The following is a 26,365-nucleotide window of genomic DNA, read 5'->3' on the forward strand; positions in this document are numbered from 1 at the left end:
CTGTATGTGCCTTACACTGACTGATGTCCTGTATGTGCCTTACACTAACTGATGTCCTGTACGTGCCTTACACTGACTGATGTACTGTACGTGCCTTATAGTGACTGATGTACTGTACGTGCTTTATACTGACTGATGTACTGTATGTGCCTTACACTGACTGATGTACTGTATGTGCCTTATACTGACTGATGTACTGTACGTGCCTTACACTGACTGATGTACTGTACGTGCCTTACACTAAGTCACTATATGTGCCTTACACTGACTGATGTACTGTATGTGCCTTACACTGACTGATGTACTGTATGTGCCTTACACTGACTGATGTACTGTATGTGCCTTACACTGACTGATGTGGCTTATACTGACTGATGTCCTGTATGTGCCTTACACTGACTGATATACTGTATGTGCCTTACACTGACTGATGTCTTGTACGTGCCTTACACTGACTGATGTACTGTACGTGCCTTACACTGACTGATGTACTGTACGTGCCTTACACTGACTGATGTACTGTACGTGCCTTACACTAAGTCACTGTATGTGACTTACACTGACTGATGTACTGTATGTGCCTTATACTGACTGATGTCCTGTATGTGCCTTACACTGACTGATGTACTGTATGTGCCTTACACTGACTGATGTACTGTACGTGCCAAATACTGACTGATGTACTGTACGTGCCTTACACTGACTGATGTACTGTACGTGCCTTACACTGACTGATGTACTGTATGTGCCTTATACTGACTGATGTCCTGTATGTGCCTTACACTGACTGATGTACTGTATGTGCCTTACACTGACTGATGTACTGTACGTGCCAAATACTGACTGATGTACTGTACGTGCCTTACACTGACTGATGTACTGTACGTGCCTTACACTGACTGATGTACTGTACGTGCCTTACACTAAGTCACTGTATGTGCCTTACACTGACTGATGTACTGTATGTGCCTTACACTGACTGATATACTGTATGTGCCTTACACTGACTGATGTCCTGTATGTGCCTTACACTGACTGATGTACTGTACGTGCCTTACACTGACTGATGTCCTGTATGTGCCTTATACTGACTGATGTACTGTATGTGCCTTACACTGACTGATGTCCTGAATGTGCCTTACACTGACTGATGTACTGTATGTGCCATACACTGACTGATGTACTGTATGTGCCTTACACTGACTGATGTACTGTACGTGCCTTACACTGACTGATGTACTGTACGTGCCTTACACTGACTGATGTACTGTACGTGCCAAATACTGACTGATGTACTGTACGTGCCTTACACTGACTGATGTACTGTACGTGCCATACACTGACTGATGTACTGTACGTGCCTTACACTGACTGATGTACTGTACGTGCCTTACACTGACTGATGTACTGTACGTGCCTTACACTGACTGATGTCCTGTACGTGCCTTACACTGACTGATGTACTGTACGTGCCTTACACTTACTGATGTCCTGTACGTGCCTTACACTGACTGATGTCCTGTACGTGCCTTACACTGACTGATGTACTGTACGTGCCTTATACTGACTGATGTACTGTACGTGCCTAATACTGACTGATGTCCTGTACGTGCCTTACACTGACTGATGTACTGTACGTGCCTTACACTGACTGATGTCCTGTACGTGCCTTATACTGACTGATGTACTGTACGTGCCTTACACTAAGTCACTGTATGTGCCTTACACTGACTGATGTACTGTACGTGCCTTACACTGACTGATGTACTGTATGTGCGTTACACTGACTGATATACTGTATGTGCCTTACACTGACTGATGTACTGTACGTGCCTTACACTGACTGATGTCCTGTACGTGCCATACACTGACTGATGTACTGTACGTGCCTTACACTGACTGATGTACTGTACGTGCCAAATACTGACTGATGTACTGTACGTGCCTTACACTGACTGATGTACTGTACGTGCCTTACACTGACTGATGTACTGTACGTGCCTTACACTAAGTCACTGTATGTGCCTTACACTGACTGATGTACTGTATGTGCCTTACACTGACTGATGTCCTGTATGTGCCTTACACTGACTGATGTACTGTATGTGCCATACACTGACTGATGTACTGTATGTGCCTTACACTGACTGATGTACTGTACGTGCCTTACACTGACTGATGTACTGTACGTGCCTTACACTGACTGATGTACTGTACGTGCCAAATACTGACTGATGTACTGTACGTGCCTTACACTAAGTCACTGTATGTGCCTTACACTGACTGATGTACTGTATGTGCCTTACACTGACTGATGTACTGTACGTGCCTTACACTGACTGATGTACTGTACGTGCCTTACACTGACTGATGTACTGTACGTGCCTTACACTAAGTCACTGTATGTGCCTTACACTGACTGATGTACTGTATGTGCCTTACACTGACTGATGTACTGTATGTGCCTTACACTGACTGATGTACTGTATGTGCCTTACACTGACTGATGTACTGTACGTGCCTTACACTGACTGATGTACTGTATGTGCCTTACACTGACTGATGTACTGTACGTGCCTTACACTAAGTCACTGTATGTGCCTTACACTGACTGATGTACTGTATGTGCCTTACACTGACTGATGTACTGTATGTGCCTTACACTGACTGATATACTGTATGTGCCTTACACTGACTGATGTCCTGTATGTGCCTTACACTGACTGATGTACTGTACGTGCCTTACACTGACTGATGTCCGGTATGTGCCTTACACTGACTGATGTACTGTATGTGCCTTACACTGACTGATGTCCTGTATGTACCTTACACTGACTGATGTACTGTATGTGCCATACACTGACTGATGTACTGTACGTGCCTTACACTGACTGATGTCCTGTACGTGCCTTACACTGACTGATGTACTGTACGTGCCTTACACTGACTGATGTCCTGTATGTGCCTTACACTGACTGATGTACTGTATGTGCCTTACACTGACTGATGTACTGTATGTGCCATACACTGACTGATGTACTGTATGTGCCTTACACTGACTGATGTGGCTTATACTGACTGATGTCCTGTATGTGCCTTACACTGACTGATATACTGTATGTGCCTTACACTGACTGATATACTGTATGTGCCTTACACTGACTGATGTACTGTATGTGCCTTACACTGACTGATGTACTGTACGTGCCTTACACTGACTGATGTACTGTACGTGCCAAATACTGACTGATGTACTGTACGTGCCTTACACTGACTGATGTACTGTATGTGCCTTACACTGACTGATGTACTGTATGTGCCTTACACTGACTGATGTCCAGTATGTGCCTTACACTGACTGATGTCCTGTATGTGCCTTACACTGACTGATGTACTGTACGTGCCTTATAGTGACTGATGTACTGTACGTGCCTTATAGTGATTGATGTACTGTACATGCTTTATACTGACTGATGTACTGTATGTGCCTTACACTGACTGATGTACTGTATGTGCCTTATACTGACTGATGTACTGTACGTGCCTTACACTGACTGATGTACTGTACGTGTCTTACACTACGTCACTATATGTGCCTTACACTGACTGATGTACTGTATGTGCCTTACACTGACTGATGTACTGTATGTGCCTTACACTGACTGATGTGGCTTATACTGACTGATGTCCTGTATGTGCCTTACACTGACTGATATACTGTATGTGGCTTACACTGACTGATGTCTTGTACGTGCCTTACACTGACTGATGTACTGTACGTGCCTTACACTGACTGATGTACTGTACGTGCCTTACACTGACTGATGTACTGTACGTGCCTTACACTGACTGATGCACTGTATGTGCCTTATACTGTCTGATGTCCTGTATGTGCCTTACACTGACTGATGTACTGTATGTGCCTTACACTGACTGATGTACTGTACGTGCCAAATACTGACTGATGTACTGTACGTGCCTTACACTGACTGATGTACTGTACGTGCCTTACACTGACTGATGTACTGTACGTGCCTTAAACTAAGTCACTGTATGTGCCTTACACTGACTGATATACTGTATGTGCCTTACACTGACTGATGTACTGTATGTGCCTTACACTGACTGATATACTGTATGTGCCTTACACTGACTGATGTCCTGTATGTGCCTTACACTGACTGATGTACTGTACGTGCCTTACACTGACTGATGTCCTGTATGTGCCTTACACTGACTGATGTCCTGTACGTGCCTTACACTGACTGATGTCCTGTATGTGCCTTACACTGACTGATGTACTGTATGTGCCTTACACTGACTGATGTACTGTATGTGCCATACACTGACTGATGTACTGTATGTGCCTTACACTGACTGATGTGGCTTATACTGACTGATGTCCTGTATGTGCCTTACACTGACTGATATACTGTATGTGCCTTACACTGACTGATATACTGTATGTGCCTTACACTGACTGATGTACTGTATGTGCCTTACACTGACTGATGTACTGTACGTGCCTTACACTGACTGATGTACTGTACGTGCCAAATACTGACTGATGTACTGTACGTGCCTTACACTGACTGATGTACTGTATGTGCCTTACACTGACTGATGTACTGTATGTGCCTTACACTGACTGATGTACTGTATGTGCCTTACACTGACTGATGTGGCTTATACTGACTGATGTCCTGTATGTGCCTTACACTGACTGATATACTGTATGTGCCTTACACTGACTGATGTACTGTACGTGCCTTATAGTGACTGATGTACTGTACGTGCTTTATACTGAATGATGTACTGTATGTGCCTTACACTGACTGATGTACTGTACGTGCCTTACACTGACTGATGTACTGTACGTGCCTTACACTGACTGATGTACTGTACGTGCCTTACACTAAGTCACTGTATGAGCCTTACACTGACTGATGTACTGTATGTGCCTTATACTGAATGATGTACTGTACGTGCCTTACACTGACTGATGTACTGTACGTGCCTTACACTAAGTCACTATATGTGCCTTACACTGACTGATGTACTGTATGTGCCTTACACTGACTGATGTACTGTATGTGCCTTACACTGACTGATGTACTGTATGTGCCTTACACTGACTGATGTGGCTTATACTGACTGATATACTGTATGTGCCTTACACTGACTGATGTCTTGTACGTGCCTTACACTGACTGATGTACTGTACGTGCCTTACACTGACTGATGTACTGTACGTGCCTTACACTAAGTCACTGTATGTGACTTACACTGACTGATGTACTGTATGTGCCTTATACTGACTGATGTCCTGTATGTGCCTTACACTGACTGATGTACTGTATGTGCCTTACACTGACTGATGTACTGTACGTGCCAAATACTGACTGATGTACTGTACGTGCCTTACACTGACTGATGTACTGTACGTGCCTTACACTGACTGATGTACTGTATGTGCCTTATACTGACTGATGTCCTGTATGTGCCTTACACTGACTGATGTACTGTATGTGCCTTACACTGACTGATGTACTGTATGTGCCTTACACTGACTGATGTGGCTTATACTGACTGATGTCCTGTATGTGCCTTACACTGACTGATATACTGTATGTGCCTTACACTGACTGATGTCTTGTACGTGCCTTACACTGACTGATGTACTGTACGTGCCTTACACTGACTGATGTACTGTACGTGCCTTACACTAAGTCACTGTATGTGACTTACACTGACTGATGTACTGTATGTGCCTTATACTGACTGATGTCCTGTATGTGCCTTACACTGACTGATGTACTGTATGTGCCTTACACTGACTGATGTACTGTACGTGCCAAATACTGACTGATGTACTGTACGTGCCTTACACTGACTGATGTACTGTACGTGCCTTACACTGACTGATGTACTGTATGTGCCTTATACTGACTGATGTCCTGTATGTGCCTTACACTGACTGATGTACTGTATGTGCCTTACACTGACTGATGTACTGTACGTGCCAAATACTGACTGATGTACTGTACGTGCCTTACACTGACTGATGTACTGTACGTGCCTTACACTGACTGATGTACTGTACGTGCCTTACACTAAGTCACTGTATGTGCCTTACACTGACTGATGTACTGTATGTGCCTTACACTGACTGATGTACTGTATGTGCCTTACACTGACTGATGTACTGTATGTGCCTTACACTGACTGATGTCCTGTATGTGCCTTACACTGACTGATGTACTGTACGTGCCTTACACTGACTGATGTCCTGTACGTGCCTTACACTGACTGATGTACTGTATGTGCCTTACACTGACTGATGTCCTGTATGTGCCTTACACTGACTGATGTACTGTATGTACCATACACTGACTGATGTACTGTACGTGCCTTACACTGACTGATGTACTGTACGTGCCTTACACTGACTGATGTACTGTACGTGCCTTACACTGACTGATGTACTGTACGTGCCAAATACTGACTGATGTACTGTACGTGCCTTACACTGACTGATGTACTGTACGTGCCTTACACTGACTGATGTACTGTACGTGCCTTACACTGACTGATGTCCTGTACGTGCCTTACACTGACTGATGTACTGTACGTGCCTTACACTGACTGATGTCCTGTACGTGCCTTACACTGACTGATGTCCTGTACGTGCCTTACACTGACTGATGTACTGTACGTGCCTTATACTGACTGATGTACTGTACGTGCCTAATACTGACTGATGTCCTGTACGTGCCTTACACTGACTGATGTACTGTACGTGCCTTACACTGACTGATGTCCTGTACGTGCCTTATACTGACTGATGTACTGTACGTGCCTTACACTAAGTCACTGTATGTGCCTTACACTGACTGATGTACTGTATGTGCCTTACACTGACTGATGTACTGTATGTGCGTTACACTGACTGATATACTGTATGTGCCTTACACTGACTGATGTCCTGTACGTGCCTTACACTGACTGATGTACTGTACGTGCCTTACACTGACTGATGTCCTGTACGTGCCTTTCAGTGACTGATGTACTGTACGTGCCTTACACTGACTGATGTACTGTACGTGCCTTACACTAAGTCACTGTATGTGCCTTACACTGACTGATGTCCTGTACGTGCCTTACACTGACTGATGTACTGTACGTGCCTTATACTGACTGATGTCCTGTACGTGCCTTACACTGACTGATGTCCTGTACGTGCCTTACACTGACTGATGTACTGTACGTGCCTAATACTGACTGATGTCCTGTACGTGCCTTACACTGACTGATGTACTGTACGTGCCTTACACTGACTGATGTCCTGTACGTGCCTTATACTGACTGATGTACTGTACGTGCCTTACACTCTGTATGTGCCTTACACTGACTGATGTACTGTATGTGCGTTACACTGACTGATATACTGTATGTGCCTTACACTGACTGATGTCCTGTATGTGCCTTACACTGACTGATGTACTGTACGTGCCTTACACTGACTGATGTCCTGTACGTGCCTTACACTGACTGATGTACTGTACGTGCCTTACACTGACTGATGTACTGTACGTGCCAAATACTGACTGATGTACTGTACGTGCCTTACACTGACTGATGTACTGTACGTGCCTTACACTAAGTCACTGTATGTGCCTTACACTGACTGATGTACTGTATGTGCCTTACACTGACTGATGTCCTGTATGTGCCTTACACTGACTGATGTACTGTATGTGCCATACACTGACTGATGTACTGTATGTGCCTTACACTGACTGATGTACTGTACGTGCCTTACACTGACTGATGTACTGTACGTGCCTTACACTGACTGATGTACTGTACGTGCCTTACACTAAGTCACTGTATGTGCCTTACACTGACTGATGTACTGTATGTGCCTTACACTGACTGATGTACTGTATGTGCCTTACACTGACTGATGTACTGTATGTGCCTTACACTGACTGATGTACTGTACGTGCCTTACACTGACACGTACAGTACATCAGTCAGTGTAAGGCACGTACAGTACGTACGTGCCTTACACTGACTGATGTACTGTACGTGCCTTACACTAAGTCACTGTATGTGCCTTACACTGACTGATGTACTGTATGTGCCTTACACTGACTGATATACTGTATGTGCCTTACACTGACTGATGTCCTGTACGTGCCTTACACTGACTGATGTACTGTACGTGCCTTACACTGACTGATGTCCTGTATGTGCCTTACACTGACTGATGTACTGTATGTGCCTTACACTGACTGATGTCCTGTATGTGCCTTACACTGACTGATGTACTGTATGTGCCATACACTGACTGATGTACTGTACGTGCCTTACACTGACTGATGTACTGTACGTGCCTTACACTGACTGATGTCCTGTACGTGCCTTACACTGACTGATGTACTGTACGTGCCTTACACTGACTGATGTCCTGTACGTGCCTTACACTGACTGATGTCCTGTACGTGCCTTACACTGACTGATGTACTGTACGTGCCTTATACTGACTGATGTACTGTACGTGCCTAATACTGACTGATGTCCTGTACGTGCCTTACACTGACTGATGTACTGTACGTGCCTGACACTGACTGATGTCCTGTACGTGCCTTATACTGACTGATGTACTGTACGTGCCTTATACTGACTGATGTACTGTATGTGCCTTATACTGACTGATGTTGTATGTGCCTTACACTGACTGATGTCCTGTACGTGCCTTACACTGACTGATGTACTGTACGTGCCTTACACTGACTGATGTACTGTACGTGCCAAATACTGACTGATGTACTGTACATGCCTAACACTGACTGATGTACTGTACGTGCCTTACACTGACTGATGTCCTGTACGTGCCTTACACTGACTGATGTCCTGTACGTGCCTTACACTGACTGATGTCCTGTACGTGCCTTACACTGACTGATGTACTGTACGTGCCTAATACTGACTGATGTACTGTATGTGCCTTACACTGACTGATGTCCTGTACGTGCCTTATACTGACTGATGTCCTGTACGTGCCTTATACTGACTGATGTACTGTACGTGCCTTATACTGACTGATGTTGTATGTGCCTTACACTGACTGATCTACTGTATGTGCCTTATCCTGACTGATCTACTGTACGTGCCTTACACTGACTGATGTACTGTACGTGCCTTACACTGACTGATGTACTGTACGTGCCTTACAGTGACTGATGTACTGTACGTGCCTTACAGTGACTGATGTACTGTACGTGCCTTACAGTGACTGATGTACTGTACGTGCCTTACACTGACTGATGTCCTGTTCGTGCCTTACACTGACTGATGTACTGTATGTACCTTACACTGACTGATGTACTGTATGTACCTTACACTGACTGATGTCCTGTATGTGCCTTACACTGACTGATGTACTGTATGTGCCTTACACTGACTGATGTACTGTACGTGCCTTATACTGACTGATGTACTGTACGTGCCTAATACTGACTGATGTCCTGTACGTGCCTTACACTGACTGATGTACTGTACGTGCCTTAGTGCCTTATACTGACTGATGTAATGTACATGCCTTATACTGACTGATGTACTGTATGTGCCTTATACTGACTGATGTCCTGTATGTGCCTTATACTGACTGATGTCCTGTACGTGCCTTATACTGACTGATGTACTGTACGTGCCTTACACTGACTGATGTACTGTACGTGCCTTACACTGACTGATGTCCTGTACGTGCCTTATACTGACTGATGTACTGTACGTTCCTTATACTGACTGATGTACTGTACGTGCCTTACACTGACTGATGTCCTGTACGTGCCTTATACTGACTGATGTACTGTACGTGCCTTATACTGACCGATGTCCTGTATGTACCTTATACTGACTGATGTACTGTATGTGCCTTATACTGACTGATGTACTGTATGTGCTTTATACTGACTGATGTTGTATGTGCCTTACACTGACTGATGTACTGTATGTGCCTTATACTGACTGATATAGGGAACATCTGATCTATTCTCTCATTTATATTCATTTTATTGATAAATGATGTGCTGTACTGTTGATGAAGTGACACGAGCACAAGTTTTTCCCATACAGAATAATAATGAGGGGCTGATATTCTGAAAACTGTTGTGCAACTTTCGGAGTCTGTCGGAGCAGGGGGCGAATGGGGGGGGACTGTTTTCCTGGTTTTTGACCTTTATTTGGGACAATGCGGTAAGAGAAAAATCTCCAACACGGGATGTGCCGCACAGTCTACAATACAGGCGAGATCTGCGTAGGTACTTGTTCTGCCTCTACCCGGCGGCCATTTTTACTGTACTACGCATGCACATACGTCGGAAAAATGGCCGTTTCAGTCGTTTCTACAGCGCCAGACTCCCGCTCTGACGTGGGGCTCCAGAGAGGTATGTAATACAATGGGTGCAGGGTGTGCGGTGCGGGGCCCCGCACCCTTTATAGATACACCCCTGCCTCCCCCCTAGTGCCTAAACCTAACCTCCCCCTCCCCGCACCCTAATCCTAACACTCCCTCCCCCTAATGCCTAACCCTAACCCTGCTACCTAAGCCTAACCTCCCCCTAACACCCCGGTTCTTACCTTCGGGATACCAGCGGTCGGGATACTGGTGCCGGGATCCCAACCTGTCGGGATTTCGTCGCCGGTCTTCTGACCGTCGGCATCCCGCACGCCGGGATGCCGACTACATCCCGTTTGTACATGTGTATAGATGTGTGCAGTGCAACTTTATGTTTTGGATGGGGACTAATTAAGACCCCATGGGATTAATCGCCTCCGGTGTGTATTAGAGATGAACGGGTTTGGATCTCAGAGAACCCACCCAAATTTCCCTGTCGGGTCGCAAGGTTTTGCATTGAGTGGGCTTAACGCTGATTGGCTGAGAGAGCCGTCTGTCACGGCTCTCAGCCAATCAGCGTTAAGCACATTGAAAATGCACACAGAAGAAAAAGAAGATGGCGCCAGCCATCCCCTGCCGTTTGACACTGCCAGCACCCCCCACTGCCGACACCGCCGGCACCCCCACTGGCTGCATCCCCCGCTGCCGACACCACCGCTGCTGACACTGCCAGCACCCTTGCACTGCTGCCCCACATACTGAGGACACCGTCAGCGACCCCCACACTGCCAATACTCCCACACTGAGGACACCACCAGCACCCCCGCTCTGACTACACCGCCGGCACCTTGCATTGAGAACACCCCTGCACTGCCGACACAGTCAGCAAACCTGCACTGAGGACACCACTGGCACCCCTGTTCTGATGACACCGCCAGCAACCCTGCGCTAAAGACACCGCTGGCACCCCCACACTGCCAACATCACCGGTACCCTTCACTGAGGACACTGCCAGCACCGCAGCACTGCCATTCCACTGTGTCTCTTAGCTTAGTCAGCCAGCTAGTTGGATGCAACCTTTTGGCCTTAACTAGATGAAGCAAATAATATTGTGAAGTGGTCAAAATTGGAAATTACTGGAAATAAATGTTATTGAGGTCAATTATACTGTAGGAACAAAAACAGGCCCATTTTATGTGATTTTAGCTGTTTTTATGATTTTTTAAGAAAAAATCCAGATCCAAAACCAAAACATGAAAACAAAACATGGAGGTGAGGATTTGGCAAAACCAATCCAGATCCAAAACCAGGGTAGATCCAAAACCAGGGGGGGATCCAGATCCAAAACCAAAACACGGGGGTCGGCCGCACATCTCTAGTGTGTATGGGGGTTTTCTGTTGGTAAGAGTCAGAATCAGCCTCCACTTACCTCTGCACCAGGACCTCAGATTCAATCAGTTCCCAACCTAGAGAAGTTTTGGGGCCATTCGCACATTTCGGGTCTGTGGGGACAGATGTGATTTCTGGACCTGATTTAGAAATTGGAGCAGCGCCGATATTTACACAGCTGAGCGAAGTTTTGCTAATGCGAATACGTGAAAAGTCTTGTAAACCATCACTGCGCAATTGTGTATGGAATCGCTAACAGGTGAGAAGAGGTCTGTGATCCCTGGGCGTATCAGGGTGGAGACATAAAACCAGCGCAAAAAGGGGCGGTTTCATGGGCGTGTTAGGGGAGGGTCACTGGCATGTCTGCGAATGCCGCTGCGTTCCCAATCACACTCCCAATGCGCCGGAGGCCATGGTTAGGTGGATTAGAGGAGAGTACACAGAGTATACCGCGCAGCCTGACAGTGGGCGTCTCAGCGCTCGTACGCACCATCGCGTCGCCCAGCACACAGGGACGGCTGAGATTAGCATTTGCATATTTTGCGACCACTATTGCGAGATTGGCTGTGACCGCGGCTTTGTTACCGGCAGACTTGCCTACCCTCCCATTTCGGCTGGGAGCCTCCCAAAAATCGCGTGCCGCTTCCGGCCCCACGATAAACCCCGGCAGCAGAGGGACCCGTGACGCGATTCGCGCTGTATCGCATCATCATGGCCCCGCCCCCTGCTTCATATTGCCGTTAATCATGGCATTATGAAAGGGGGCGGGACGACGATGATGCGATTGCTCGGCCCACCCCACGCCCCATCCCCTTTTCCCGCGACCCGCTGTGAAAGACAGACAGCTCCCTCCCGGAAGCTCTGGGTCTGCGTAGCCGCTGCGATCACAATCCCGATCGCAACGGCTAAGTTGCGCACTGCGATGCATACACATGCGCAGTACTCAACAATCGGCTGATTGCGTGCGTATTAGCGACTGCGTTCCTTGCTGAATCAGGCCCAGAGACTTTAGTTTAATAACGGCGCATTTCTGTTTGTGCAAATAATTATCCTCCAAGCGTATAACCAGGAGCCGCCCACTGCGCACATGCAGCCCAGTTTCAGTAAAGATCTCTACGCAACGCCGTCTGCACTCGCGGCCACTTTCTGCGCAGGAGCAACATTTGTTCACTTTTACAAACGACCCCTACGGAATCCATTTTGATCAGCGATCCCGCTGTATAAAGCCTACGTACGAACACATGTAGCGAATATCTGATCTGCGCCAGCTCTCTCGTGTCACTACCCAAGACACGCGCAATTACTTATTTTAAAGGGGCAGCTTCGTGCTTCTTGCAAATGACCCTGAAAAACACATCACAGACATCTGCTAGGAATAAGGATGATTTAGGAAGGTTCTGCTGTGTGCTGGCACCGCTCGCCCCTCCGCCAGGAACGTTGGGAAGCACAGACATATTTGCTATATAATGATTTTCTACTGTCTAAATCGCCCATAGGGTCCGCGCTTCACGTCTCTGCCCAGATAACAAATGAGGGCGCTGCCGAGAGGAGAAGGGTGAGAGACGTGCCATTTATTCTGGATGTGGGAAGGAGCCGGCGGAATCGTCATGCGCACGTCTCTTGTTACATACCTTGTCGATCTGCCCCCCGAAGCCTTTGATATATTAGCCAGAGGGATTGCTATCAGCCAGGCCCGAAAAAATGGGTCTCTCTGAGCACAATCATCCCCCCTAATTGGAAGTGATAGAACTCATTGTGACTTGGCTTCAGAGAGAAGAGATTACTAACACATGGCTCTGGGCCCATCAGAGACCATTAATCTACAGCTCGCGGACTGGGGAAAAATCTCCCCCTCCCCGGACACAACGGGGAATCATGAGGAATAATTCACAGAAACATCATCATCAATTATAGGTTTGCAGAAGCTGGGACACAGAGAGGAACAATGAACACACATGTTACATGAAGCCCGCGGCTCTGTGCCACCAGTTTACTAACAGAAGAGCTCTCATGAGTAGTCTGTTTCAGCGTCCATGGGGCCTATTTCAGTCTCTTTAGCGATGTCTGTGTGTCCCCAGTGTACATACTACTGACAGACGCTACGGTGTTAGGTGGCAACCGTGTGCAAATGGAGGTCAGTCCACACGGCAGATGCCTTAACCAAAGGGTGGTTTATTAACCAGGTAGAACACAGGTAGCCAGATAACACAGGGTTAAAAGTAATGCAGCAGGTACAGGGTACGCCAGTTAGAGCCAGGAGCTTTAGGGTATGCTGGGCATTGTAGTGTGCCAGGTGTATGCACACACTAGATGCTGCTTTTACAGTTTTACAGCGGCGCAGTCTGTATACTGTGCGGCGTTGGTGACACAGCGGAGAACGGGGTCTGTATACTGTCTCTGTTAGTGGAGGATCTCTGGTGCACATTCGTTTTATTCCGAACGCCGCAGGAGGAAGACGCACGGTGTAGCTGCACGCACACAGAAGCTGATGTCGGAGGTCGCTCCTCCAGCAAGCCACTGGGTCCTAGTGCCCGGCGACTGTTGCAGCTTCGGCAACACAAAAGCAGCGCAGAGCGCGCCTCTAACACATTTGCTGGGAGCTAGCATGCAGTAGGGCAAAAATTCTGCCCCTGCTAGCCCCACCCCCTGATATGTGATGTCATGATATTCACAGTGAGGGGGAGGGGCTGCTGGGACTCGGGACAAGTTCAGCAGGGAGGACGCTCCTGGCTGCATAGCGGTGACTTGCCATTGGGACCAGGTTGAGGCAGCGCCTGGATCGTCCTGCCTCAGGCGGCAGCTTTCTAGGCTGCAGGTGGCTCTTCCAGGCACTCTGCATGCCAAATACAGTTGTGTTACAAGGTAGCAAGGGTGCCGCTCCCTAGGCCCCGGGCGTCGGTACTGCTCGCACACCCCTTATTACAGCCCTGGCTGCGAGGTGCATTTATTACTGCTCTGACAAGTCAGCTTTTGAATTCAATTTCTTTAGTCCTGCACAGACCACTGAGGGTACCTAATAATCAACACAGAACCCCCCCCCCCCTCCCCACAACAGGACTATTCTAACTACTGGCTAGAGCAAGGATCAGCAACCCCCTGGCACAGCCAGACATGGCACACATGGAAGTTTTTAGTGTCACGCCGATTTGGTCATAAAGCTGTGGCGTTTGGTAAAATATGGCGGGAATACTGCTCAGGGTGCGACACCCTAATTGCACCTTAGACAGGTGAGTGCCAAGCCTCTCTGATGCCTAGCTGTCTTGTGGAGGGGCATTAAGTACCCAATAATAGCAAATGGAGAGGAAACCTATGTGCCCAGGCCTAAAGCATTATGCTAGCCAGCAGCTGTAGTGCTCGCTGGCCAGAGAAGAAGTGTTGGCGATATTTGGGGTGCAACGGTGTGCTAAGTCTTTTGCCTACTAAGTATTTTGATGGCACAATGGGTAGAACAGGCTGGGGCAGGGGCTAATGCCCACCTTAGCAGCACTGCAGGGCTGGGGACATCTAGGAGGCCCAGGGCTATGGGAAGGAAATGACAGTCATGTGGTTCCGCCATCTTCCTCCAGGGGCAAGCAGAGGGCAAAGCGTTTCTATAGCTCTTTTGGTAAATTCTCTGCTGCTCAAAAGGCCCAGTAAGCTTTGATTGGCTCGCCACACTGGCCTCTGATTGGCTCGCTACACTGGCCTCTTAGTGGCTCGCCATGCTGGCCTCTGATTGGCTCGCTACACTGGCTCTGATTAGCTCACTACGCTGGTCTCTGATTGGCTTGCCTTGCTGGCCTCTGATTGGCTCGCTACACTGGCCTCTGATTGGCTTGCCATGCTGGCCTCTGATTGTGCAATAGTGACTCATCACAGATTAACTTTCTCAAAGCTGCGACACAGACCAGAGGAACCTCTTCCTGAAGCCACTAGGGATCCGGTCTTTGCCCTCCTGAACCCGGAGCAGGAGCAGGGAGCCTGTTGGTATCAAGGCTTGGCTTGGCTCATTAGAAGAAGTAGGTGGGGTGGAATGAATCGCAGGGGTGAGTAAAGGGAAATAAATTATGGAGTCAGAAGTGAGGAGGAATGAATGTAACACCCTTGTTGGGATCAGATGGATACTATATCAATGGATACTATTAATGGTCTCAAATGGATACTATCAATGGTCTTAACCTGCACAAGCCCTTTCATAGTACATGCAGTCTCGTTATAAAGCAGAGGAAAGTTGTTAAACCCAGTGATTGTCTTTTTAGTCTATAAAATTGTGAAAGCTCATTATATCTGCTAACAGATTTTCAGAATTGCTCTAAGGGATGGGGTAATGACATGGGTTCATAACTATTGTACAGTATACAGTGAAGGATTCAGCCACCTATCTACCAACCACCAGGGTGGGAAAAATGATGCAGGATTTCTGTACAGAAAACATTTATAGGGATGAATATAAGTGGGGCAGGTCTCTATATGACCCGTGTGACTTTCCCCGTGGTCAGAAGCCAACACAATGAGTCCGGCACTGGCCGATGTGACAACCGAGGACGGCTCTGACCTCACCAGGATTCCAAAGGGAACCAAGTGGTGGAGAACAGGAGAATCCCCGAATATTCTTACTTAATGTGGATTCTTTTTAAATTGAAAAGTTTCAGTTCATATTTCCCATCCTCCTGTCTTATCATCTACATTATAGTGTATTCAGTCTTCAGTGTGAAGGTTCGACCCAATACAGAGGTGAGACATCCAGAGGTGCCGGGATCAGTACAGCTGCAATTTAGAAAAAGGTCTTTTTTCCAGCCTCAATGTGATGTGACAGAAGCTTATCAATCACAAGGTGGTTCATGATCGGGCCTACCCATTGGCACCACAGCCTTTACACAGTGACCATCGGTCCTGGCGAGCCCGGACCAGCCCTTAAATATGTCATTGCCTGCATTCCTAAATAGGATAGTAGTAACCTGGAACTGGAGACTCCACTCAGTAGCCCACCATGCACATCCCAGCCAGATCATCACAGCTCCCGTATGTACCTGTTATCTGTGTATCCCCCCAATTAACTGTTACTGTAATGCAGCTATGGATCCCATTGTGGTGACAGCAATGATAGGACAGAGGTCTTACATCTGTGGGACTCAACATATACCGGCTTCTCAAGGACATTTCTCCTGTCTATTTACATACGTACCGAGTAAGGGGCCCATTTATTATCTGGTTTTAGACCAGATAATTATAATTTCTTATCTTAGCAATAAGAGGGTTAAGGTTCACCAGAATGTACTAAAAGTAGAGATGTGCGTGGGCCCCCAAATCTGAATTCCGAATTGCGAGAAGACGGGAGTCAGGAGTTGTTTCTACTCAGAACCCCAAAGTGATTCCCAACTGAGACTCGGTTCAACTCAGAAGCCCTAAGTTTAGATGTTTTTTTTAAAATAAACGCTCCGCTCACCTCTACCCAAAAAGGGATTTCGGGAATTTTTTAAAAAAATTCCTGCTCTGCTCTCCTTGCCAGTGCTAATCGCGCTTTTTTCTCCCCTAGATATAGGAGAAGGAGAGCGTAACTAGATGGTATACTAATATACTAAGTCCCAGGTAATCACCACTTGTGAATTAGACTCTGTGATGTTAATATACAATATAATATATGAAATAAACATGAGGCTTAAAATGCGGTTGTAGTGTGATATTTTCACCTAAATTTCTTGCGATAAAGCTCTGTCCCTGCGAATCCCCTCCACAGACTTTTCACTAAATTATTTGCAAGTGAGAATGTGCCCACCAACTCACCACCCTTGTGACAACCAGCCCTCCCACCCCGAGGACCCCCCTCACTTACACTTATCTTCGATGATCGGTGCTCTGGTGATGTCCTCTGGGGCTCCGATCAGCTGGTCTCCCATCCTGCACTGTGACCCTGGTCAGCTGCTCTATGCAGCATCTGACCAGGGTCACAGTGCAGGAGCCGGGAGACCAGCTGACCAGGGTCACAGTGCAGGAGCTGAAGACCAGTTGACTGGAGCCCCAGAGGACATCACCGAGCACCGATCACCCTGGATGCAGGTAAGTGTTTGTTTTATAGTGGTTTGTTTAGACCACACAGCTGATCACTGGGGCCAGCTCCGGGCTCTGCTCTCCCCGTTAGAGCAGAGCAGGAGTTTGGTAACCGGAGGAGACCCTGAATAACGCCATCTCCAGGTGGCGTTATTATCACAGGGCTTCCCCCGGTATTTTTTCACAATATATTTTTAGTAACTTTGGCCAGATCACATTTCCCATTACAATTATGGGAAATGCGATCTGCTTACTAAAAATAAGTGATAATTAGGGGTTGGAGTAGAATTTTTACGAATTCTACTTTAAATTCCATTTATGTGATACTGAAATAATGTGAAAAGGGTGTGAACATTATGATGGGATTAGGATTGCCTGTGAATGCCCATCTACCGCCAGGATAAACATATTCATGGCAACGCCGAAAAACTTAGCGCTAGCAAAACACTAAAGCCACCTACCGTACCTTAGATCATAACGACAAACCTGCGGCCAAAGTTATCTGAGAAATTAACCAGCCAGCGAGACGTTTATACTCTATAAGAACAATATCAGACAGGCTTCCGTCACCGGTTCCTGTTCCGTTATACAAATCTCATCCACAAAGCAGAAGAGACGGACATTTCCACCACCTTTCTGGAGGGAGACGGCGCGGCTGACTCGTGGCTTGTGAAATTGCTATAAATTAGACACTTTTGGAAATAAATCAAAACAATTTCAAATATTATTTTTGAAGTCAGGTCAATTCCAATTAGGTTGTCAGGAACTGCTGGAAACTGAAAGGACTGGAAAATATCCCTAATCAATGGTCAGAAGTCAATGGGTGATCTTGTCCGAGCTGCACTACCCATGACCTAAGGCGCACAATATGTCGCTCCTGTTTCTCCCGGACGCCATAGCTAAGCACCTGGCACAGATAATCAGACAGGCGATGGTCGCCTAAGCTGGTTTTAGCGGCCTGAAGCTAATTTCTCACCACATTACTATTTGCCAATATTTTTTTTATCAACCCTGAATTATACGGTTCCCACTTTCCGCAGCCCCGACGGCCCTTTGCTGGCTGCCTCTCCTGTCAGGATCCCCAATCACTTAGGCCAGGGGCACAGTAATTAAGCCCTTTACGCAGAACACCGCCAGTTGGCTTGTGTAATACTCTGATGCTTAATAATCGGGGCGTGCGCAGGATCAGTACTGCGCATGTGGCGATCACTGACAGCGGCGGCGGTCGCAGCTCTCCCTGATTGTAAAGCTGTTGCCGTTTGGGGGTGGGGACGAGGCGGCGCTGCCTGCGTTCCCCAAAATGGGGGCAGGGTCTCTGCACGGTCCCACAGTTTTCGATCGCAAATGTAGTCCTCATTGAAGTCTATGGGGACTGCGACATGGGTGAATAATTTAAGCTCCAAAAACCTCTCCGATAGGATTTAGTGATTTTTAGTTTGAGAGGAATCTTTTGGATCCCTCCCCAGTAATGGCCACTTGCAAATGCGGAGGCGGCCGGCCGCGCATATGCGATAACTCTGTCAGGTCCGATAACTTTTTTAGACTACGGTACATGATTTTCTTCATACATTGCTCCGGGAATTCATTTCTTATTGCCTAGATATGCAGCGGTGAGAAACTAAATGTATGGGGCCTTTTTTGTGGGGATTGATAAATACGCCCCTTAACAGTTGTGTAAATGTATATTAAGGCCCAATGGTATAATAATAATTATAGAGCGAGCAGATTCCATATTACGTTACAATATGGAATATCATTGGCCTGCCCCCGAGTCACACGCGGAAGCGAACGTAGCAGTGACTATTGCTCGCCCGTCTGCAACTTTACGCAAATGGTGATACAAACTTCTTCCCACGTGTACATTTGTGCGGCCGAATGTGCGAGGACTGAGGCGCCCACGGTCAGCGTCTGTACACGCTGTCATACCATTTTTGTGTTATTTTCTGGTCACTGCCCAGGCACCCACGTCACTAATCCGCAACATCTCTGATACAGTCTCATCGCTCCTCTGTCATTTTTAGAAATGTTCGCACATTCGCAGTTGCATTGTGTGCGTATTGCGTGTATCGTATTGCGTGCGTATTGCGTGTGGTTCTACTCAGGCCCTTTATTTGATGTTTTCTTTGTTCCGTGGGAGCTACCAACAAAAAAATGTTATCAGGAGAAGGAACTATTACTCACATGAATAATACGGTAATCTACCTTTACTCCTGTCATATAGATTACACCATAGAGGCCTACACTGATGTCTATTTACATACATGCTGTATATTAAATCTAATGCAATATTTGAAGTGATTGCAGAACAGCCATGTAGCGCGTGTAATTCACGTGTGCCCGTATATACACGCCGGATCTGATAACACTATAACGCGCATTTGTTTGACCGCAAACCCCACAGGTTGGGGAGGAAGAGGGAAGAGGAGGAGACCTCCCAATTGCTCTCCCCCATTAGTCGCTGTTTGTTGTTTTTATAATTAGCTGTAAGCACTTGTATAGGGGCCACCTGTTACTCTCACCCTGCAGCGGTCAGAGGGCGGGTCAGAGGTCACAGTGTAATCACGCTGGGTAAACGTCCCAGGCTGTTTCCAGGCTATTTATACCAGATTTTAACTGCAGATATCGGCTTGCACTTGCCAATAGCCCAAATAAAGGCCTCTCCCTTTCCAGTGATGGGTATCACCCAGACAGCCTTGCACCAGCGTGGACGGCGTGATTATACCATCCTCTCCAGCTGTTTAACAAGGACCCAGTTTCCGCATTCCCTGCTTTTACAGGAAACCAGTTTCCTCCTCCACAGATGTCTGTGCTATAATATCAGGCACGGTGCTTAATTCCTAATTGTGTGTGACATTTAACCCCGCAAATCCAGGCACACAGGACCTGCGCACCTGCTGCCCGCCATTGCATTCTTCTGTATAACTGCAACAAATGCCCGAGTCTGGCAATGATCACGTAACTTTACCGAATAAGTGCTGATTGTGAGTCTTGCGCTGCTACGACCACTGTGCCGTCTTTTACCGTAGTCGTGTCTGCGCCTTTATGCTAATGCTAGTGTCAATCCGTGCCCTGGTGTACATCCGTATGCCTAAATGTGCAAGTGCTGAGACGCCCACTGTGAGCATCTTTAGAGGCTGTAATACCGCTTGGGGCATCTTTAGAGGCTGTAATACCACCTGGTGCATCTTTAGAGGCTGTAATACCGCTTGGGGCATCTTTAGACACTGTAATACCGCCTGGTGCATCTTTAGAGGCTGTAATACCGCTTGGGGCATCTTTAGACACTGTAATACCGCCTGGTGCATCTTTAGAGGCTGTAATACCGCCTGGTGCATCTTTAGAGGCTGTAATACCACCTGCTGCATCTTTAGAGGCTGTAATACCGCTTGGGGCATCTTTAGACACTGTAATACCGTCTGGTGCATCTTTAGAGGCTGTAATACCGCTTGGGGCATCTTTAGACACTGTAATACCGCCTGGTGCATCTTTAGAGGCTGTAATACCGCTTGGGGCATCTTTAGACACTGTAATATCGCCTGGTGCATCTTTATAGGCTGTAATACCGCCTGGTACATCTTTAGAGGCTGTAATACTGCTTGGGGCATCTTTAGATGCTGTAATGCCACTTGGGTCATCTTTAGACACTGTAATATCGCCTGGTGCATCTTTAGAGGCTGTAATATTGCCTGGTGCATCTTTAGACACTGTAATACCGCTTGGGGCATCTTTAGATGCTGTAATGCCGCTTGGGTCATCTTTAGACACTGTAATGCCGCTTGGGGCATCTTTAGACACTGTAATGCCGCGTGGGGCATCTTTAGACGCTGTACTGCTGCTTGGGGCATCTTTAGATGCTGTAAATCCACTTGGGGCATCTGTAGACGCTGTAATGCCACTTGGTGCATCTTTAGAGGCTGTAATACCGCTTGGTGCATCTTTAGAGGCTGTAATACCGCTTGGGGCATCTTTAGATGCTGTAATACCGCTTGGGGCATCTTTAGATGCTGTAAATCCACTTGGGGCATCTGTAGACGCTGTGATGCCACTTGGTGCATCTTTAGAGGCTGTAATACCGCTTGGGGCATCTTTAGATGCTGTAATACCGCTTGGGGCATATGTAGACGCTGTAATACCGCTTGGGGCATATGTAGACGCTGTAATGCCACTTGGGGCATCTTTAGAGTCTGTAATACTGCTTGGGGCATCTATAGATGCTGTAATGCCACTTAGGGCATCTTTAGAGGCTGTATTACCGCTTGGGGTATCTTTAGAGGCAATCATTGGTCGCATCATCGAAACTTGCAGCAACCCCGTGTTAGGTGCAGATTGTCTGCCAGTTTACGGCCTCCAATGTAAGCGATTATGTACCAGATACCAGAGTGCGCAAACCAGTTATATGACACGCCAACAACACGGCGATAACACGGTGCATCTCTGAATAGTCACCTCCCAGTCATCGCCGAAGAACGCTGCCCAGGAATAGATTTCTGAGACCGTCATCTCAATGGCTACTACGACTCTACGGTGCTGACTGTTGGACGCATGCGCTGTGCAACCTTTTAGTTACTTAGACGCATGCGCAGTCAAAAAACATTGACCGTTTAACCCAATATTAGCATTTCCTGCGGCTTAGAATCAGGCATTTAGGGTATGATACAGAAGTGGACGCTATTGTTGAAACATCCAAGTATAGATAGGGGAGAGGCAGCTGGGCGTACAGGATAATAATAATAAGAAGTGGTAGTGGAAGGTTTAGGTCACCAGAGGATTGTGAGACGCCAACAGGAAGAGAATAGAGGAAGGTAATGGGAGGATGTTCCAAGCCCAGGAGGTGACCTAACCAGGAGATGACAAGCCCAGGAGGTGACCAGCCCAGGAGGTGACCAACCCAGGAGGTGACCAGCCCAGGAGGTGACTAGCCCAGGAGGTGACCAGCCCAGGAGGTGACCTACCCAGGAGGTGACCTGCCCAGGAAGTGACCTACCCAGGAAGTGACCAGTACTTCGCGTTGAGAACTCTCTCACCCTCTTGGGAGACAATGTTCCTCTGGCATTATAATAACCTGAATTCTTCCTCAATCTTTTTGACTGCCAAAGTTTTCGCTCTTAACCATTTTTTACAAAGTTCACTTTGGTTTCTTGGACATCCTGGTCACGTGCACGTCAGGCACCTAAAAACTGGAATCTCAGCTTTTCCTCTGAAGGGGAAGAAGATAAATGAGGAGCAACTGACCTGTTCATTGATGTTGCTGAAGTTTGACTCTTGTTGACAAAAGTATTCCGAACCCATTTGTCTCTGAGGAATTTCAGCGTCAGCCCCTCGCCTGCTAGTTACCTGGCAGACCTTATCGCCACCAGCAGGTTCTCATTGACAGACGGTAGCTTTTGATCACAGGAAGTTGAGGGCTGACATCAGATTGCACGGGGGGCTCTGGGTTCCATGGCCTGATCTCCTGTATTGGTTTGGTAAAGCTTATGTTCATGCTGATAGTTGATGTCACATGAATAATGCTGGTTCTAGGCTTCAGGGCCCTTCCAGAATCCTCCTGTGGACAATACAATGAATGTTTGGGGATGCCGCCCTTTCCCCATTCTCCAACAGCAAATGGGAGTATGAAGGTAACAATGGCGTAGTCCTGCGGTACATGTGCCAGGCAAATGCCATATTACCGATATTTCCTGCGGGCAAGCATTTACCTGTCCTAGGGTCTGATTCAGAGAATGACGCTAATGCCGATACCGCCGCCGCTGCTGCGAATGTGTATGCCATGGGCGTGCAAAGACATGCAAATGTTGCAGCTGCCCGGATTTGGGTTGACTCTGAGACACCCACCGACAGCTTCACAAATCCAAGCGGCTGCGTACAATCCCTATGGTGGCGCAGAATGGCTGCGGGACATGAGATGGCGGAGCCATTTTCACTGCGTACAGGATCTCAGTCACAAGCAGAGACTGCGGGACGGGGGGACATGGGGGACTAGTTACCCGGGCCCAGGCTGGTTGGAGGGGCCCAGCGGGGTCCCGAGTCAGCAATCACCCCCACCTAAATAATTCTCCTCTCTGCCCATCACTGCTGCCGCTGCCTCTGTATAACAACACGACCGCAGCCGCCAGATGAAGACTGCATGGGGGGCCTAGGCGAGATACCGGCTTCAGACCCCCTCCGTCCCTGGAAACGATGCAATGGCTATAAAGTAAATTGTTACAGACACTATATACATATATACACATACACACACTATATACACACACTATATACATATATACACATACACACACTATATACACACACTATATACATATATACACATACACACACTATATACATATATACACATGCATACACACTATATACACACACACACTATACATATATACACATACACACACACTATATACACACACACACTATATACATATATACACATACACACACTATATATACATATATACACATACACACACTATATACACACACACTATATACATACACTATATACATATATACACATACACACACTATATACATATATACACATACACACACTATATACACACACTATATACATATATACACATACACACACTATATACATATATACACATGCACACACACTATATACACACACACACTATACATATATACACATACACACACTATATACACACACACACTATATACATATATACACATACACACACTATATATTAGGGGTGAGCGGGTTCGGATTTCTGAAATCCGAACCCCCCCGAGCCCCCCCGATCCGAGTCTGATCCGAGTCAGGCTCGACTTTTCCCGCCTGACTCGGATCTGCTGTGCTGCTGTTGTTAATAGGGGCTGTGTCCACTACTTCAAAGTCCATAGGGGCTGGCTGGACTGTGTTGTGCAGTCAGTTCTCCATAGGGGCTGTGTCCACTCCAAAGTCCTGTGCAGTGTCCCAGTCCTAAAGGAGTGCTGTAGTGTTGTCCAGGGGGTGCTCTGTCCATCAGGGGTGCTCCCCCCAAGTGCTAAAAAAATAATATATTTTCTGTGTTTGTGAATTGTGTGCGCAGTAGCCGCACGTGCATCAACAAAGTAGTGCCAAGCGTGCGCCTGTGTCATAAGTAAAGGGCCGGCTGGCTTGACCGTTAAAGGGTGCTGTAACCCCCGAAAGTACACTCCAGTCCAAACCAAAAAAAAATAATTTTCTGTGTTTGTGAATTGTGTGCGCGGTAGCCGCACGTGCATCAACAAAGTAGTGCCAAGCGTGCGCCTGTGTCATAAGTAAAGGGCCGGCTGGCTTGACCGTTAAGGGTGCTGTAACCCCCGAAAGTACACTCCAGTCCAAACCAAAAAAAAAATTATTTTCTGTGTTTGTGAATTGTGTGCGCAGTAGCCGCACGTGCATCAACAAAGTAGTGCAAAGCGTGCGCCTGTGTCATAAGTAAAGGGCCGGCTGGCTTGACCGTTAAGGGTGCTGTAACCCCCAAAGTACACTCCAGTCCAAACCAAAAAAAAAATTATTTTCTGTGTTTGTGAATTGTGTGCGCAGTAGCCGCACGTGCATCAACAAAGTAGTGCAAAGCGTGCGCCTGTGTCATAAGTAAAGGGCCGGCAGGCTTGACCGTTAAGGGTGCTGTAACGCCCGAAAGTACACTCCAGTCCAAACCAAAAAAAAAATTATTTTCTGTGTTTGTGAATTGTGTGCGCAGTAGCCGCACGTGCATCAACAAAGTAGTGCCAAGCGTGCGCCTGTGTCATAAGTAAAGGGCCGGCTGGCTTGACCGTTAAAGGGTGCTGTAACCCCCGAAAGTACACTCCAGTCCAAACCAAAAAAAAATTATTTTCTGTGTTTGTGAATTGTGTGCGCAGTAGCCGCACGTGCATCAACAAAGTAGTGCCAAGCGTGCGCCTGTGTCATAAGTAAAGGGCCGGCTGGCTTGACCGTTAAGGGTGCTGTAACCCCCGAAAGTACACTCCAGTCCAAACCAAAAAAAAAATTATTTTCTGTGTTTGTGAATTGTGTGCGCAGTAGCCGCACGTGCATCAACAAAGTAGTGCCAAGCGTGCGCCTGTGTCATAAGAAAAGGGCCGGCTGGCTTGACCGTTAAAGGGTGCTGTAACCCCCGAAAGTACACTCCAGTCCAAACCAAAAAAAAATTATTTTCTGTGTTTGTGAATTGTGTGCGCAGTAGCCGCACGTGCATCAACAAAGTAGTGCCAAGCGTGCGCCTGTGTCATAAGTAAAGGGCCGGCTGGCTTGACCGTTAAGGGTGCTGTAACCCCCGAAAGTACACTCCAGTCCAAACCCCCAAAAAAATTATTTTCTGTGTTTGTGAATTGTGTGCACTGTGGCTGCACGTGCATCAACAAAGGAGCAGCGCCAAGCGTGCGCCTGTGTCCCATAAGTAAAGAGCCGGCTGGCTCATTTCTTAAAGGGTGGTGTAACCCACAAAGTGCACTACTCTCCAGTAAAAATAAAAAAATATTTTCTGTGTTTGTGTGCGCTTTAGCCGCACGTATATATATCAATATAACATAAATGGAGGACCAAACTTTCTCCGA

Source organism: Taudactylus pleione, unplaced genomic scaffold (genome assembly GCF_031769625.1).
Source record: "Taudactylus pleione unplaced genomic scaffold, aTauple2 ptg001412l, whole genome shotgun sequence".
Taxonomy (NCBI): domain Eukaryota; kingdom Metazoa; phylum Chordata; class Amphibia; order Anura; family Myobatrachidae; genus Taudactylus; species Taudactylus pleione.